Source organism: Hyla sarda, unplaced genomic scaffold (genome assembly GCF_029499605.1).
Source record: "Hyla sarda isolate aHylSar1 unplaced genomic scaffold, aHylSar1.hap1 scaffold_1189, whole genome shotgun sequence".
Classification (NCBI taxonomy): domain Eukaryota; kingdom Metazoa; phylum Chordata; class Amphibia; order Anura; family Hylidae; genus Hyla; species Hyla sarda.
Genome location: NW_026607812.1, coordinates 48,947 through 65,529, shown reverse-complemented (window position 1 = coordinate 65,529; position 16,583 = coordinate 48,947). Strand labels below are relative to the sequence as shown.

At 46.4% G+C, this 16,583-nt stretch overlaps 8 non-coding genes across 8 annotated transcripts; all 8 read right to left on the bottom strand.

Annotated features, from left to right (window-relative positions):
• Nucleotides 1–379: 379 nt before the first annotated feature.
• On the bottom strand, nt 380–570 carry LOC130303071 (U2 spliceosomal RNA). Its single transcript, XR_008853194.1, has one exon. It is a non-coding gene; the product is annotated as a U2 spliceosomal RNA (small nuclear RNA).
• A 2,097-nt stretch (nt 571–2,667) lies between these two features.
• Nucleotides 2,668–2,858, bottom strand: LOC130303070 (U2 spliceosomal RNA). Its single transcript, XR_008853193.1, has one exon. It is a non-coding gene; the product is annotated as a U2 spliceosomal RNA (small nuclear RNA).
• Nucleotides 2,859–4,939: 2,081 nt separating this feature from the next.
• LOC130303069 (U2 spliceosomal RNA) lies at nt 4,940–5,130 on the bottom strand. Its single transcript, XR_008853192.1, has one exon. It is a non-coding gene; the product is annotated as a U2 spliceosomal RNA (small nuclear RNA).
• Nucleotides 5,131–7,219: 2,089 nt separating this feature from the next.
• Nucleotides 7,220–7,410, bottom strand: LOC130303068 (U2 spliceosomal RNA). The gene has a single exon (XR_008853191.1). It is a non-coding gene; the product is annotated as a U2 spliceosomal RNA (small nuclear RNA).
• Nucleotides 7,411–9,505: 2,095 nt separating this feature from the next.
• On the bottom strand, nt 9,506–9,696 carry LOC130303067 (U2 spliceosomal RNA). The gene has a single exon (XR_008853190.1). It is a non-coding gene; the product is annotated as a U2 spliceosomal RNA (small nuclear RNA).
• Nucleotides 9,697–11,792: 2,096 nt separating this feature from the next.
• LOC130303066 (U2 spliceosomal RNA) lies at nt 11,793–11,983 on the bottom strand. The gene has a single exon (XR_008853189.1). It is a non-coding gene; the product is annotated as a U2 spliceosomal RNA (small nuclear RNA).
• A 2,097-nt stretch (nt 11,984–14,080) lies between these two features.
• Nucleotides 14,081–14,271, bottom strand: LOC130303065 (U2 spliceosomal RNA). Its single transcript, XR_008853188.1, has one exon. It is a non-coding gene; the product is annotated as a U2 spliceosomal RNA (small nuclear RNA).
• A 2,095-nt stretch (nt 14,272–16,366) lies between these two features.
• Nucleotides 16,367–16,557, bottom strand: LOC130303063 (U2 spliceosomal RNA). Its single transcript, XR_008853186.1, has one exon. It is a non-coding gene; the product is annotated as a U2 spliceosomal RNA (small nuclear RNA).
• Between the last annotated feature and the right edge of the window lie 26 nt (nt 16,558–16,583).

Here is a 16,583-nt window from a genome sequence, read left to right as displayed (position 1 = left end):
GGTGTGGCGCGATATTGGGGAAGGGATGAGATTTTATATTTCTTCATAGGCATTAATCTTATTTTGTCAATTAGGAACATTCAGCACCCACCCGCTATCAAGGCAGCTGCCTATCATGTCATGCCCTACCTGCACAGGTGTGCTGGCTACTCAAATGATCCAATTAAGGAGGCCATTTAGTCAGCAGCAGCAGAAGTCCTGTGCCTGGACGCTCCAACAGGGGCCAGACACAAGCAGAAGCAGAAGCAGCAGAAGCAGCAGCAGCACCACCTTTTGTTTTTTGGCTGCAGCAGCAGCAAGGCCCACAGGGCTGGCTAGCTGGCTAGCCAGCAAGCAGGTAGCAATGAAAGTAGGAATCTTTCTTTTTAACCCTGTAAGGGGGTGGTGCACTGTACCCGAAGATACTGCCATATCGGGTCAATGCATAGGGCGACGGAAGCAAGCTTCGAAATCGGCCCCCGTTCTCAAAAATCCATTTAATATATGGTCCCCAGATAGGGGACGTATCAGATATTAAACTGATAAGAACAGATACTACACTTGATCTTAGCCAAAAGGCCGAGAAGCGATAACCGTGAAAGGGGCGGGCCCAACAAGGTCCCCTTCATGGGCACTATCACTGCTTGCTGTCAGGGAGGCTGCCAGACAATTTTCCATGCACACTCTGGGCTGGGGGGCAGTCAACCACCAGTACACACAGCAGAACCTAAACCCGTACCATTATTGCTAAGCAGCAAGACAGGGGCCCATTGCACTCCCACGGGGCCTTTTTAAATGCAATCCATAACCCGGATTTGCCAGGAACCCTTCTTACTCCTCCTACTTGCATGTGACACTGGGCTTAGGATCTGCATAGGAAACACACACACAAGCACACACCTACCTTTGTTGCCTGCAGATGCCTCCTTGGCTGTCCCCAAACGGTATCAAACCAACACCCACGGGAAGCTGTAAGCATAGAGGACATGCCTGCACCCCATTGGACTTACCTGTGTGGGTTAAATCCGGGTTATTTGACAACCTATGGCGGTGATGGTTCTGCTCAGGCAGAGCAGTGCTGATGCTCCTCATAAAGCTGTCGCTGCTGTGAAGGTTCTAGGTGACATCACAAATCCCTTTGGTTACATACACAACAAAGCTGGGTTGTTGTTGTTTACACTCTGCAAGGCCTGTGGAAGTGAGTGACATCATAGCACTGTAGTTCTGAGGGTTCAAGATGGATGCAACAATCTCCTGTTGCTTCTATGAAGGCCGTAATAGACGACATCACCAAACAGCTCCATAGTCACATACACAGCAAAGGAGAGATGTTGTTTACACCTAGTGATGTCAGTGGTATTGAGTGACATCACAGCACAGTGCTAAGGCTCCTGGGCCTGGACACAGCAGCGGCTGCAATATCTCAACGGAGAATACGTTTATATCTATGTGTGTGTGTGCGCATATATATATACATATATATATATATATATATATATATATATATATATTTCTCCGCCGAAATCACTTTTAAACCCATTTCCACCTTTTTTTCCCTTCTCTTCCTCTTACTTTTTTTTCACGTTTTTTTACGTTTTTCTCCTTTTCGCCTCTTTTCTGGGCGTATTATTCTTCTTTTTCTTCTTTTTTTTCGTCTAATGCATACCCCATCAGTGCAGCAATGCTTATTCAATACCGCCAGCAGATGGAGACACTGGGGGATAATTTTCTAAGGATTTATACTGATTTTTCCTGTCTGAATTTGTCGCACAGAAAGTTGCAGGCCAAATATGTGTGACATTTCTGCGACTTTAGCTTCTAGAGCATTTTTACAACATTATACATAGGTGCTGAATACATAAAAAGCGACTGTTCAGCGACAGACAAGTCGCATCGGCTGAAAGTAGGCCAGAATGTCAGTCCATGTTGGAGCAGGTTTAGATACAGTCTAAAGCATAGATCTCAAAGTCTGTGCACAGAATTTAGCAAGGGCCTCGCACCTTCTGATGCATCAGGTAGGTGCACAATAGCATAGCCTAACCCTCTGTACTTTGGTCTATATTGATGCGGGACATAGACAGCCAGCTGATGACCAATCCATTAGTGCAATGGATGGCTGGAAGCATTTGTCTTTGCCTTTGCAATACCACAGAAGCAATGCATGGTCAATGTACAGCAATGACACACCTGTGTGAACAGCCAGGAGACCCCCCCCCCCCCCCCCCATGTTATGTTACATAGTTACATAGTTAGTACGGTCGAAAAAAGACATATGTCCATCACGTTCAACCAGGGAATTAAGGGGTAGGGGTGTGGCGCGATATTGGGGAAGGGATGAGATTTTATATTTCTTCATAAGCATTAATCTTATTTTGTCAATTAGGAACATTCAGCACCCACCCGCTATCAAGGCAGCTGCCTATCATGTCATGCCCTACCTGCACAGGTGTGCTGGCTACTCAAATGATCCAATTAAGGAGGCCATTTAGTCAGCAGCAGCAGAAGTCCTGTGCCTGGACGCTCCAACAGGGGCCAGACACAAGCAGAAGCAGAAGCAGCAGAAGCAGCAGCAGCACCACCTTTTGTTTTTTGGCTGCAGCAGCAGCAAGGCCCACAGGGCTGGCTAGCTGGCTAGCCAGCAAGCAGGTAGCAATGAAAGTAGGAATCTTTCTTTTTAACCCTGTAAGGGGGTGGTGCACTGTACCCGAAGATACTGCCATATCGGGTCAATGCATAGGGCGACGGAAGCAAGCTTCGAAATCGGCCCCCGTTCTCAAAAATCCATTTAATATATGGTCCCCAGATAGGGGACGTATCAGATATTAAACTGATAAGAACAGATACTACACTTGATCTTAGCCAAAAGGCCGAGAAGCGATAACCGTGAAAGGGGCGGGCCCAACAAGGTCCCCTTCATGGGCACTATCACTGCTTGCTGTCAGGGAGGCTGCCAGACAATTTTCCATGCACACTCTGGGCTGGGGGGCAGTCAACCACCAGTACACACAGCAGAACCTAAACCCATACCATTATTGCTAAGCAGCAAGACAGGGGCCCATTGCACTCCCACGGGGCCTTTTTAAATGCAATCCATAACCCGGATTTGCCAGGAACCCTTCTTACTCCTCCTACTTGCATGTGACACTGGGCTTAGGATCTGCACAGGAAACACACACACAAGCACACACCTACCTTTGTTGCCTGCAGATGCCTCCTTGGCTGTCCCCAAACGGTATCAAACCAACACCCACGGGAAGCTGTAAGCATAGAGGACATGCCTGCACCCCATTGGACTTACCTGTGTGGGTTAAATCCGGGTTATTTGACAACCTATGGCGGTGATGGTTCTGCTCAGGCAGAGCAGTGCTGATGCTCCTCATAAAGCTGTCGCTGCTGTGAAGGTTCTAGGTGACATCACAAATCCCTTTGGTTACATACACAACAAAGCTGGGTTGTTGTTGTTTACACTCTGCAAGGCCTGTGGAAGTGAGTGACATCATAGCACTGTAGTTCTGAGGGTTCAAGGTGGATGCAACAATCTCCTGTTGCTTCTATGAAGGCCGTAATAGACGACATCACCAAACAGCTCCATAGTCACATACACAGCAAAGGAGAGATGTTGTTTACACCTAGTGATGTCAGTGGTATTGAGTGACATCACAGCACAGTGCTAAGGCTCCTGGGCCTGGACACAGCAGCGGCTGCAATATCTCAACGGAGAATACGTTTATATCTATGTGTGTGTGTGCGCATATATATATATATATATATATATATATATATATATTTCTCCGCCGAAATCACTTTTAAACCCATTTCCACCTTTTTTTCCCTTCTCTTCCTCTTACTTTTTTTTCACGTTTTTTTACGTTTTTCTCCTTTTCGCCTCTTTTCTGGGCGTATTATTCTTCTTTTCTTCTTTTTTTTCGTCTAATGCATACCCCATCAGTGCAGCAATGCTTATTCAATACCGCCAGCAGATGGAGACACTGGGGGATAATTTTCTAAGGATTTATACTGATTTTTCCTGTCTGAATTTGTCGCACAGAAAGTTGCAGGCCAAATATGTGTGACATTTCTGCGACTTTAGCTTCTAGAGCATTTTTACAACATTATACATAGGTGCTGAATACATAAAAAGCGACTGTTCAGCGACAGACAAGTCGCATCGGCTGAAAGTAGGCCAGAATGTCAGTCCATGTTGGAGCAGGTTTAGATACAGTCTAAAGCATAGATCTCAAAGTCTGTGCACAGAATTTAGCAAGGGCCTCGCACCTTCTGATGCATCAGGTAGGTGCACAATAGCATAGCCTAACCCTCTGTACTTTGGTCTATATTGATGCGGGACATAGACAGCCAGCTGATGACCAATCCATTAGTGCAATGGATGGCTGGAAGCATTTGTCTTTGCCTTTGCAATACCACAGAAGCAATGCATGGTCAATGTACAGCAATGACACACCTGTGTGAACAGCCAGGAGACCCCCCCCCCCCCCCATGTTATGTTACATAGTTACATAGTTAGTACGGTCGAAAAAAGACATATGTCCATCACGTTCAACCAGGGAATTAAGGGGTAGGGGTGTGGCGCGATATTGGGGAAGGGATGAGATTTTATATTTCTTCATAAGCATTAATCTTATTTTGTCAATTAGGAACATTCAGCACCCACCCGCTATCAAGGCAGCTGCCTATCATGTCATGCCCTACCTGCACAGGTGTGCTGGCTACTCAAATGATCCAATTAAGGAGGCCATTTAGTCAGCAGCAGCAGAAGTCCTGTGCCTGGACGCTCCAACAGGGGCCAGACACAAGCAGAAGCAGAAGCAGCAGAAGCAGCAGCAGCACCACCGTTTGTTTTTTGGCTGCAGCAGCAGCAAGGCCCACAGGGCTGGCTAGCTGGCTAGCCAGCAAGCAGGTAGCAATGAAAGTAGGAATCTTTCTTTTTAACCCTGTAAGGGGGTGGTGCACTGTACCCGAAGATACTGCCATATCGGGTCAATGCATAGGGCGACGGAAGCAAGCTTCGAAATCGGCCCCCGTTCTCAAAAATCCATTTAATATATGGTCCCCAGATAGGGGACGTATCAGATATTAAACTGATAAGAACAGATACTACACTTGATCTTAGCCAAAAGGCCGAGAAGCGATAACCGTGAAAGGGGCGGGCCCAACAAGGTCCCCTTCATGGGCACTATCACTGCTTGCTGTCAGGGAGGCTGCCAGACAATTTTCCATGCACACTCTGGGCTGGGGGGCAGTCAACCACCAGTACACACAGCAGAACCTAAACCCGTACCATTATTGCTAAGCAGCAAGACAGGGGCCCATTGCACTCCCACGGGGCCTTTTTAAATGCAATCCATAACCCGGATTTGCCAGGAACCCTTCTTACTCCTCCTACTTGCATGTGACACTGGGCTTAGGATCTGCATAGGAAACACACACACAAGCACACACCTACCTTTGTTGCCTGCAGATGCCTCCTTGGCTGTCCCCAAACGGTATCAAACCAACACCCACGGGAAGCTGTAAGCATAGAGGACATGCCTGCACCCCATTGGACTTACCTGTGTGGGTTAAATCCGGGTTATTTGACAACCTATGGCGGTGATGGTTCTGCTCAGGCAGAGCAGTGCTGATGCTCCTCATAAAGCTGTCGCTGCTGTGAAGGTTCTAGGTGACATCACAAATCCCTTTGGTTACATACACAACAAAGCTGGGTTGTTGTTGTTTACACTCTGCAAGGCCTGTGGAAGTGAGTGACATCATAGCACTGTAGTTCTGAGGGTTCAAGATGGATGCAACAATCTCCTGTTGCTTCTATGAAGGCCGTAATAGACGACATCACCAAACAGCTCCATAGTCACATACACAGCAAAGGAGAGATGTTGTTTACACCTAGTGATGTCAGTGGTATTGAGTGACATCACAGCACAGTGCTAAGGCTCCTGGGCCTGGACACAGCAGCGGCTGCAATATCTCAACGGAGAATACGTTTATATCTATGTGTGTGTGTGCGCATATATATATACATATATATATATATATATATATATATATATTTCTCCGCCGAAATCACTTTTAAACCCATTTCCACCTTTTTTTCCCTTCTCTTCCTCTTACTTTTTTTTCACGTTTTTTTACGTTTTTCTCCTTTTCGCCTCTTTTCTGGGCGTATTATTCTTCTTTTTCTTCTTTTTTTTCGTCTAATGCATACCCCATCAGTGCAGCAATGCTTATTCAATACCGCCAGCAGATGGAGACACTGGGGGATAATTTTCTAAGGATTTATACTGATTTTTCCTGTCTGAATTTGTCGCACAGAAAGTTGCAGGCCAAATATGTGTGACATTTCTGCGACTTTAGCTTCTAGAGCATTTTTACAACATTATACATAGGTGCTGAATACATAAAAAGCGACTGTTCAGCGACAGACAAGTCGCATCGGCTGAAAGTAGGCCAGAATGTCAGTCCATGTTGGAGCAGGTTTAGATACAGTCTAAAGCATAGATCTCAAAGTCTGTGCACAGAATTTAGCAAGGGCCTCGCACCTTCTGATGCATCAGGTAGGTGCACAATAGCATAGCCTAACCCTCTGTACTTTGGTCTATATTGATGCGGGACATAGACAGCCAGCTGATGACCAATCCATTAGTGCAATGGATGGCTGGAAGCATTTGTCTTTGCCTTTGCAATACCACAGAAGCAATGCATGGTCAATGTACAGCAATGACACACCTGTGTGAACAGCCAGGAGACCCCCCCCCCCCCCCCATGTTATGTTACATAGTTACATAGTTAGTACGGTCGAAAAAAGACATATGTCCATCACGTTCAACCAGGGAATTAAGGGGTAGGGGTGTGGCGCGATATTGGGGAAGGGATGAGATTTTATATTTCTTCATAAGCATTAATCTTATTTTGTCAATTAGGAACATTCAGCACCCACCCGCTATCAAGGCAGCTGCCTATCATGTCATGCCCTACCTGCACAGGTGTGCTGGCTACTCAAATGATCCAATTAAGGAGGCCATTTAGTCAGCAGCAGCAGAAGTCCTGTGCCTGGACGCTCCAACAGGGGCCAGACACAAGCAGAAGCAGAAGCAGCAGAAGCAGCAGCAGCACCACCTTTTGTTTTTTGGCTGCAGCAGCAGCAAGGCCCACAGGGCTGGCTAGCTGGCTAGCCAGCAAGCAGGTAGCAATGAAAGTAGGAATCTTTCTTTTTAACCCTGTAAGGGGGTGGTGCACTGTACCCGAAGATACTGCCATATCGGGTCAATGCATAGGGCGACGGAAGCAAGCTTCGAAATCGGCCCCCGTTCTCAAAAATCCATTTAATATATGGTCCCCAGATAGGGGACGTATCAGATATTAAACTGATAAGAACAGATACTACACTTGATCTTAGCCAAAAGGCCGAGAAGCGATAACCGTGAAAGGGGCGGGCCCAACAAGGTCCCCTTCATGGGCACTATCACTGCTTGCTGTCAGGGAGGCTGCCAGACAATTTTCCATGCACACTCTGGGCTGGGGGGCAGTCAACCACCAGTACACACAGCAGAACCTAAACCCATACCATTATTGCTAAGCAGCAAGACAGGGGCCCATTGCACTCCCACGGGGCCTTTTTAAATGCAATCCATAACCCGGATTTGCCAGGAACCCTTCTTACTCCTCCTACTTGCATGTGACACTGGGCTTAGGATCTGCATAGGAAACACACACACAAGCACACACCTACCTTTGTTGCCTGCAGATGCCTCCTTGGCTGTCCCCAAACGGTATCAAACCAACACCCACGGGAAGCTGTAAGCATAGAGGACATGCCTGCACCCCATTGGACTTACCTGTGTGGGTTAAATCCGGGTTATTTGACAACCTATGGCGGTGATGGTTCTGCTCAGGCAGAGCAGTGCTGATGCTCCTCATAAAGCTGTCGCTGCTGTGAAGGTTCTAGGTGACATCACAAATCCCTTTGGTTACATACACAACAAAGCTGGGTTGTTGTTGTTTACACTCTGCAAGGCCTGTGGAAGTAGTGAGTGACATCATAGCACTGTAGTTCTGAGGGTTCAAGATGGATGCAACAATCTCCTGTTGCTTCTATGAAGGCCGTAATAGACGACATCACCAAACAGCTCCATAGTCACATACACAGCAAAGGAGAGATGTTGTTTACACCTAGTGATGTCAGTGGTATTGAGTGACATCACAGCACAGTGCTAAGGCTCCTGGGCCTGGACACAGCAGCGGCTGCAATATCTCAACGGAGAATACGTTTATATCTATGTGTGTGTGTGCGCATATATATATATATATATATATATATATATATATATATATATATTTCTCCGCCGAAATCACTTTTAAACCCATTTCCACCTTTTTTTCCCTTCTCTTCCTCTTACTTTTTTTTCACGTTTTTTTACGTTTTTCTCCTTTTCGCCTCTTTTCTGGGCGTATTATTCTTCTTTTTCTTCTTTTTTTTCGTCTAATGCATACCCCATCAGTGCAGCAATGCTTATTCAATACCGCCAGCAGATGGAGACACTGGGGGATAATTTTCTAAGGATTTATACTGATTTTTCCTGTCTGAATTTGTCGCACAGAAAGTTGCAGGCCAAATATGTGTGACATTTCTGCGACTTTAGCTTCTAGAGCATTTTTACAACATTATACATAGGTGCTGAATACATAAAAAGCGACTGTTCAGCGACAGACAAGTCGCATCGGCTGAAAGTAGGCCAGAATGTCAGTCCATGTTGGAGCAGGTTTAGATACAGTCTAAAGCATAGATCTCAAAGTCTGTGCACAGAATTTAGCAAGGGCCTCGCACCTTCTGATGCATCAGGTAGGTGCACAATAGCATAGCCTAACCCTCTGTACTTTGGTCTATATTGATGCGGGACATAGACAGCCAGCTGATGACCAATCCATTAGTGCAATGGATGGCTGGAAGCATTTGTCTTTGCCTTTGCAATACCACAGAAGCAATGCATGGTCAATGTACAGCAATGACACACCTGTGTGAACAGCCAGGAGACCCCCCCCCCCCCCCCCATGTTATGTTACATAGTTACATAGTTAGTACGGTCGAAAAAAGACATATGTCCATCACGTTCAACCAGGGAATTAAGGGGTAGGGGTGTGGCGCGATATTGGGGAAGGGATGAGATTTTATATTTCTTCATAAGCATTAATCTTATTTTGTCAATTAGGAACATTCAGCACCCACCCGCTATCAAGGCAGCTGCCTATCATGTCATGCCCTACCTGCACAGGTGTGCTGGCTACTCAAATGATCCAATTAAGGAGGCCATTTAGTCAGCAGCAGCAGAAGTCCTGTGCCTGGACGCTCCAACAGGGGCCAGACACAAGCAGAAGCAGAAGCAGCAGAAGCAGCAGCAGCACCACCGTTTGTTTTTTGGCTGCAGCAGCAGCAAGGCCCACAGGGCTGGCTAGCTGGCTAGCCAGCAAGCAGGTAGCAATGAAAGTAGGAATCTTTCTTTTTAACCCTGTAAGGGGGTGGTGCACTGTACCCGAAGATACTGCCATATCGGGTCAATGCATAGGGCGACGGAAGCAAGCTTCGAAATCGGCCCCCGTTCTCAAAAATCCATTTAATATATGGTCCCCAGATAGGGGACGTATCAGATATTAAACTGATAAGAACAGATACTACACTTGATCTTAGCCAAAAGGCCGAGAAGCGATAACCGTGAAAGGGGCGGGCCCAACAAGGTCCCCTTCATGGGCACTATCACTGCTTGCTGTCAGGGAGGCTGCCAGACAATTTTCCATGCACACTCTGGGCTGGGGGGCAGTCAACCACCAGTACACACAGCAGAACCTAAACCCGTACCATTATTGCTAAGCAGCAAGACAGGGGCCCATTGCACTCCCACGGGGCCTTTTTAAATGCAATCCATAACCCGGATTTGCCAGGAACCCTTCTTACTCCTCCTACTTGCATGTGACACTGGGCTTAGGATCTGCATAGGAAACACACACACAAGCACACACCTACCTTTGTTGCCTGCAGATGCCTCCTTGGCTGTCCCCAAACGGTATCAAACCAACACCCACGGGAAGCTGTAAGCATAGAGGACATGCCTGCACCCCATTGGACTTACCTGTGTGGGTTAAATCCGGGTTATTTGACAACCTATGGCGGTGATGGTTCTGCTCAGGCAGAGCAGTGCTGATGCTCCTCATAAAGCTGTCGCTGCTGTGAAGGTTCTAGGTGACATCACAAATCCCTTTGGTTACATACACAACAAAGCTGGGTTGTTGTTGTTTACACTCTGCAAGGCCTGTGGAAGTGAGTGACATCATAGCACTGTAGTTCTGAGGGTTCAAGATGGATGCAACAATCTCCTGTTGCTTCTATGAAGGCCGTAATAGACGACATCACCAAACAGCTCCATAGTCACATACACAGCAAAGGAGAGATGTTGTTTACACCTAGTGATGTCAGTGGTATTGAGTGACATCACAGCACAGTGCTAAGGCTCCTGGGCCTGGACACAGCAGCGGCTGCAATATCTCAACGGAGAATACGTTTATATCTATGTGTGTGTGTGCGCATATATATATATATATATATATATATATATATATATATATATATATTTCTCCGCCGAAATCACTTTTAAACCCATTTCCACCTTTTTTTCCCTTCTCTTCCTCTTACTTTTTTTTCACGTTTTTTTACGTTTTTCTCCTTTTCGCCTCTTTTCTGGGCGTATTATTCTTCTTTTTCTTCTTTTTTTTCGTCTAATGCATACCCCATCAGTGCAGCAATGCTTATTCAATACCGCCAGCAGATGGAGACACTGGGGGATAATTTTCTAAGGATTTATACTGATTTTTCCTGTCTGAATTTGTCGCACAGAAAGTTGCAGGCCAAATATGTGTGACATTTCTGCGACTTTAGCTTCTAGAGCATTTTTACAACATTATACATAGGTGCTGAATACATAAAAAGCGACTGTTCAGCGACAGACAAGTCGCATCGGCTGAAAGTAGGCCAGAATGTCAGTCCATGTTGGAGCAGGTTTAGATACAGTCTAAAGCATAGATCTCAAAGTCTGTGCACAGAATTTAGCAAGGGCCTCGCACCTTCTGATGCATCAGGTAGGTGCACAATAGCATAGCCTAACCCTCTGTACTTTGGTCTATATTGATGCGGGACATAGACAGCCAGCTGATGACCAATCCATTAGTGCAATGGATGGCTGGAAGCATTTGTCTTTGCCTTTGCAATACCACAGAAGCAATGCATGGTCAATGTACAGCAATGACACACCTGTGTGAACAGCCAGGAGACCCCCCCCCCCCCCCCCCCATGTTATGTTACATAGTTACATAGTTAGTACGGTCGAAAAAAGACATATGTCCATCACGTTCAACCAGGGAATTAAGGGGTAGGGGTGTGGCGCGATATTGGGGAAGGGATGAGATTTTATATTTCTTCATAAGCATTAATCTTATTTTGTCAATTAGGAACATTCAGCACCCACCCGCTATCAAGGCAGCTGCCTATCATGTCATGCCCTACCTGCACAGGTGTGCTGGCTACTCAAATGATCCAATTAAGGAGGCCATTTAGTCAGCAGCAGCAGAAGTCCTGTGCCTGGACGCTCCAACAGGGGCCAGACACAAGCAGAAGCAGAAGCAGCAGAAGCAGCAGCAGCACCACCTTTTGTTTTTTGGCTGCAGCAGCAGCAAGGCCCACAGGGCTGGCTAGCTGGCTAGCCAGCAAGCAGGTAGCAATGAAAGTAGGAATCTTTCTTTTTAACCCTGTAAGGGGGTGGTGCACTGTACCCGAAGATACTGCCATATCGGGTCAATGCATAGGGCGACGGAAGCAAGCTTCGAAATCGGCCCCCGTTCTCAAAAATCCATTTAATATATGGTCCCCAGATAGGGGACGTATCAGATATTAAACTGATAAGAACAGATACTACACTTGATCTTAGCCAAAAGGCCGAGAAGCGATAACCGTGAAAGGGGCGGGCCCAACAAGGTCCCCTTCATGGGCACTATCACTGCTTGCTGTCAGGGAGGCTGCCAGACAATTTTCCATGCACACTCTGGGCTGGGGGGCAGTCAACCACCAGTACACACAGCAGAACCTAAACCCATACCATTATTGCTAAGCAGCAAGACAGGGGCCCATTGCACTCCCACGGGGCCTTTTTAAATGCAATCCATAACCCGGATTTGCCAGGAACCCTTCTTACTCCTCCTACTTGCATGTGACACTGGGCTTAGGATCTGCATAGGAAACACACACACAAGCACACACCTACCTTTGTTGCCTGCAGATGCCTCCTTGGCTGTCCCCAAACGGTATCAAACCAACACCCACGGGAAGCTGTAAGCATAGAGGACATGCCTGCACCCCATTGGACTTACCTGTGTGGGTTAAATCCGGGTTATTTGACAACCTATGGCGGTGATGGTTCTGCTCAGGCAGAGCAGTGCTGATGCTCCTCATAAAGCTGTCGCTGCTGTGAAGGTTCTAGGTGACATCACAAATCCCTTTGGTTACATACACAACAAAGCTGGGTTGTTGTTGTTTACACTCTGCAAGGCCTGTGGAAGTGAGTGACATCATAGCACTGTAGTTCTGAGGGTTCAAGATGGATGCAACAATCTCCTGTTGCTTCTATGAAGGCCGTAATAGACGACATCACCAAACAGCTCCATAGTCACATACACAGCAAAGGAGAGATGTTGTTTACACCTAGTGATGTCAGTGGTATTGAGTGACATCACAGCACAGTGCTAAGGCTCCTGGGCCTGGACACAGCAGCGGCTGCAATATCTCAACGGAGAATACGTTTATATCTATGTGTGTGTGTGCGCATATATATATATATATATATATATATATATATATATATATATATTTCTCCGCCGAAATCACTTTTAAACCCATTTCCACCTTTTTTTCCCTTCTCTTCCTCTTACTTTTTTTTCACGTTTTTTTACGTTTTTCTCCTTTTCGCCTCTTTTCTGGGCGTATTATTCTTCTTTTTCTTCTTTTTTTTCGTCTAATGCATACCCCATCAGTGCAGCAATGCTTATTCAATACCGCCAGCAGATGGAGACACTGGGGGATAATTTTCTAAGGATTTATACTGATTTTTCCTGTCTGAATTTGTCGCACAGAAAGTTGCAGGCCAAATATGTGTGACATTTCTGCGACTTTAGCTTCTAGAGCATTTTTACAACATTATACATAGGTGCTGAATACATAAAAAGTGACTGTTCAGCGACAGACAAGTCGCATCGGCTGAAAGTAGGCCAGAATGTCAGTCTATGTTGGAGCAGGTTTAGATACAGTCTAAAGCATAGATCTCAAAGTCTGTGCACAGAATTTAGCAAGGGCCTCGCACCTTCTGATGCATCAGGTAGGTGCACAATAGCATAGCCTAACCCTCTGTACTTTGGTCTATATTGATGCGGGACATAGACAGCCAGCTGATGACCAATCCATTAGTGCAATGGATGGCTGGAAGCATTTGTCTTTGCCTTTGCAATACCACAGAAGCAATGCATGGTCAATGTACAGCAATGACACACCTGTGTGAACAGCCAGGAGACCCCCCCCCCCCCCCCCCCCCCATGTTATGTTACATAGTTACATAGTTAGTACGGTCGAAAAAAGACATATGTCCATCACGTTCAACCAGGGAATTAAGGGGTAGGGGTGTGGCGCGATATTGGGGAAGGGATGAGATTTTATATTTCTTCATAAGCATTAATCTTATTTTGTCAATTAGGAACATTCAGCACCCACCCGCTATCAAGGCAGCTGCCTATCATGTCATGCCCTACCTGCACAGGTGTGCTGGCTACTCAAATGATCCAATTAAGGAGGCCATTTAGTCAGCAGCAGCAGAAGTCCTGTGCCTGGACGCTCCAACAGGGGCCAGACACAAGCAGAAGCAGAAGCAGCAGAAGCAGCAGCAGCACCACCTTTTGTTTTTTGGCTGCAGCAGCAGCAAGGCCCACAGGGCTGGCTAGCTGGCTAGCCAGCAAGCAGGTAGCAATGAAAGTAGGAATCTTTCTTTTTAACCCTGTAAGGGGGTGGTGCACTGTACCCGAAGATACTGCCATATCGGGTCAATGCATAGGGCGACGGAAGCAAGCTTCGAAATCGGCCCCCGTTCTCAAAAATCCATTTAATATATGGTCCCCAGATAGGGGACGTATCAGATATTAAACTGATAAGAACAGATACTACACTTGATCTTAGCCAAAAGGCCGAGAAGCGATAACCGTGAAAGGGGCGGGCCCAACAAGGTCCCCTTCATGGGCACTATCACTGCTTGCTGTCAGGGAGGCTGCCAGACAATTTTCCATGCACACTCTGGGCTGGGGGGCAGTCAACCACCAGTACACACAGCAGAACCTAAACCCATACCATTATTGCTAAGCAGCAAGACAGGGGCCCATTGCACTCCCACGGGGCCTTTTTAAATGCAATCCATAACCCGGATTTGCCAGGAACCCTTCTTACTCCTCCTACTTGCATGTGACACTGGGCTTAGGATCTGCATAGGAAACACACACACAAGCACACACCTACCTTTGTTGCCTGCAGATGCCTCCTTGGCTGTCCCCAAACGGTATCAAACCAACACCCACGGGAAGCTGTAAGCATAGAGGACATGCCTGCACCCCATTGGACTTACCTGTGTGGGTTAAATCCGGGTTATTTGACAACCTATGGCGGTGATGGTTCTGCTCAGGCAGAGCAGTGCTGATGCTCCTCATAAAGCTGTCGCTGCTGTGAAGGTTCTAGGTGACATCACAAATCCCTTTGGTTACATACACAACAAAGCTGGGTTGTTGTTGTTTACACTCTGCAAGGCCTGTGGAAGTGAGTGACATCATAGCACTGTAGTTCTGAGGGTTCAAGATGGATGCAACAATCTCCTGTTGCTTCTATGAAGGCCGTAATAGACGACATCACCAAACAGCTCCATAGTCACATACACAGCAAAGGAGAGATGTTGTTTACACCTAGTGATGTCAGTGGTATTGAGTGACATCACAGCACAGTGCTAAGGCTCCTGGGCCTGGACACAGCAGCGGCTGCAATATCTCAACGGAGAATACGTTTATATCTATGTGTGTGTGTGCGCATATATATATATATATATATATATATATATATATATATATATATATTTCTCCGCCGAAATCACTTTTAAACCCATTTCCACCTTTTTTTCCCTTCTCTTCCTCTTACTTTTTTTTCACGTTTTTTTACGTTTTTCTCCTTTTCGCCTCTTTTCTGGGCGTATTATTCTTCTTTTTCTTCTTTTTTTTCGTCTAATGCATACCCCATCAGTGCAGCAATGCTTATTCAATACCGCCAGCAGATGGAGACACTGGGGGATAATTTTCTAAGGATTTATACTGATTTTTCCTGTCTGAATTTGTCGCACAGAAAGTTGCAGGCCAAATATGTGTGACATTTCTGCGACTTTAGCTTCTAGAGCATTTTTACAACATTATACATAGGTGCTGAATACATAAAAAGCGACTGTTCAGCGACAGACAAGTCGCATCGGCTGAAAGTAGGCCAGAATGTCAGTCCATGTTGGAGCAGGTTTAGATACAGTCTAAAGCATAGATCTCAAAGTCTGTGCACAGAATTTAGCAAGGGCCTCGCACCTTCTGATGCATCAGGTAGGTGCACAATAGCATAGCCTAACCCTCTGTACTTTGGTCTATATTGATGCGGGACATAGACAGCCAGCTGATGACCAATCCATTAGTGCAATGGATGGCTGGAAGCATTTGTCTTTGCCTTTGCAATACCACAGAAGCAATGCATGGTCAATGTACAGCAATGACACACCTGTGTGAACAGCCAGGAGACCCCCCCCCCCCCCCCCCATGTTATGTTACATAGTTACATAGTTAGTACGGTCGAAAAAAGACATATGTCCATCACGTTCAACCAGGGAATTAAGGGGTAGGGGTGTGGCGCGATATTGGGGAAGGGATGAGATTTTATATTTCTTCATAAGCATTAATCTTATTTTGTCAATTAGGAACATTCAGCACCCACCCGCTATCAAGGCAGCTGCCTATCATGTCATGCCCTACCTGCACAGGTGTGCTGGCTACTCAAATGATCCAATTAAGGAGGCCATTTAGTCAGCAGCAGCAGAAGTCCTGTGCCTGGACGCTCCAACAGGGGCCAGACACAAGCAGAAGCAGAAGCAGCAGAAGCAGCAGCAGCACCACCTTTTGTTTTTTGGCTGCAGCAGCAGCAAGGCCCACAGGGCTGGCTAGCTGGCTAGCCAGCAAGCAGGTAGCAATGAAAGTAGGAATCTTTCTTTTTAACCCTGTAAGGGGGTGGTGCACTGTACCCGAAGATACTGCCATATCGGGTCAATGCATAGGGCGACGGAAGCAAGCTTCGAAATCGGCCCCCGTTCTCAAAAATCCATTTAATATATGGTCCCCAGATAGGGGACGTATCAGATATTAAACTGATAAGAACAGATACTACACTTGATCTTAGCCAAAAGGCCGAGAAGCGATAACCGTGAAAGGGGCGGGCCCAACAA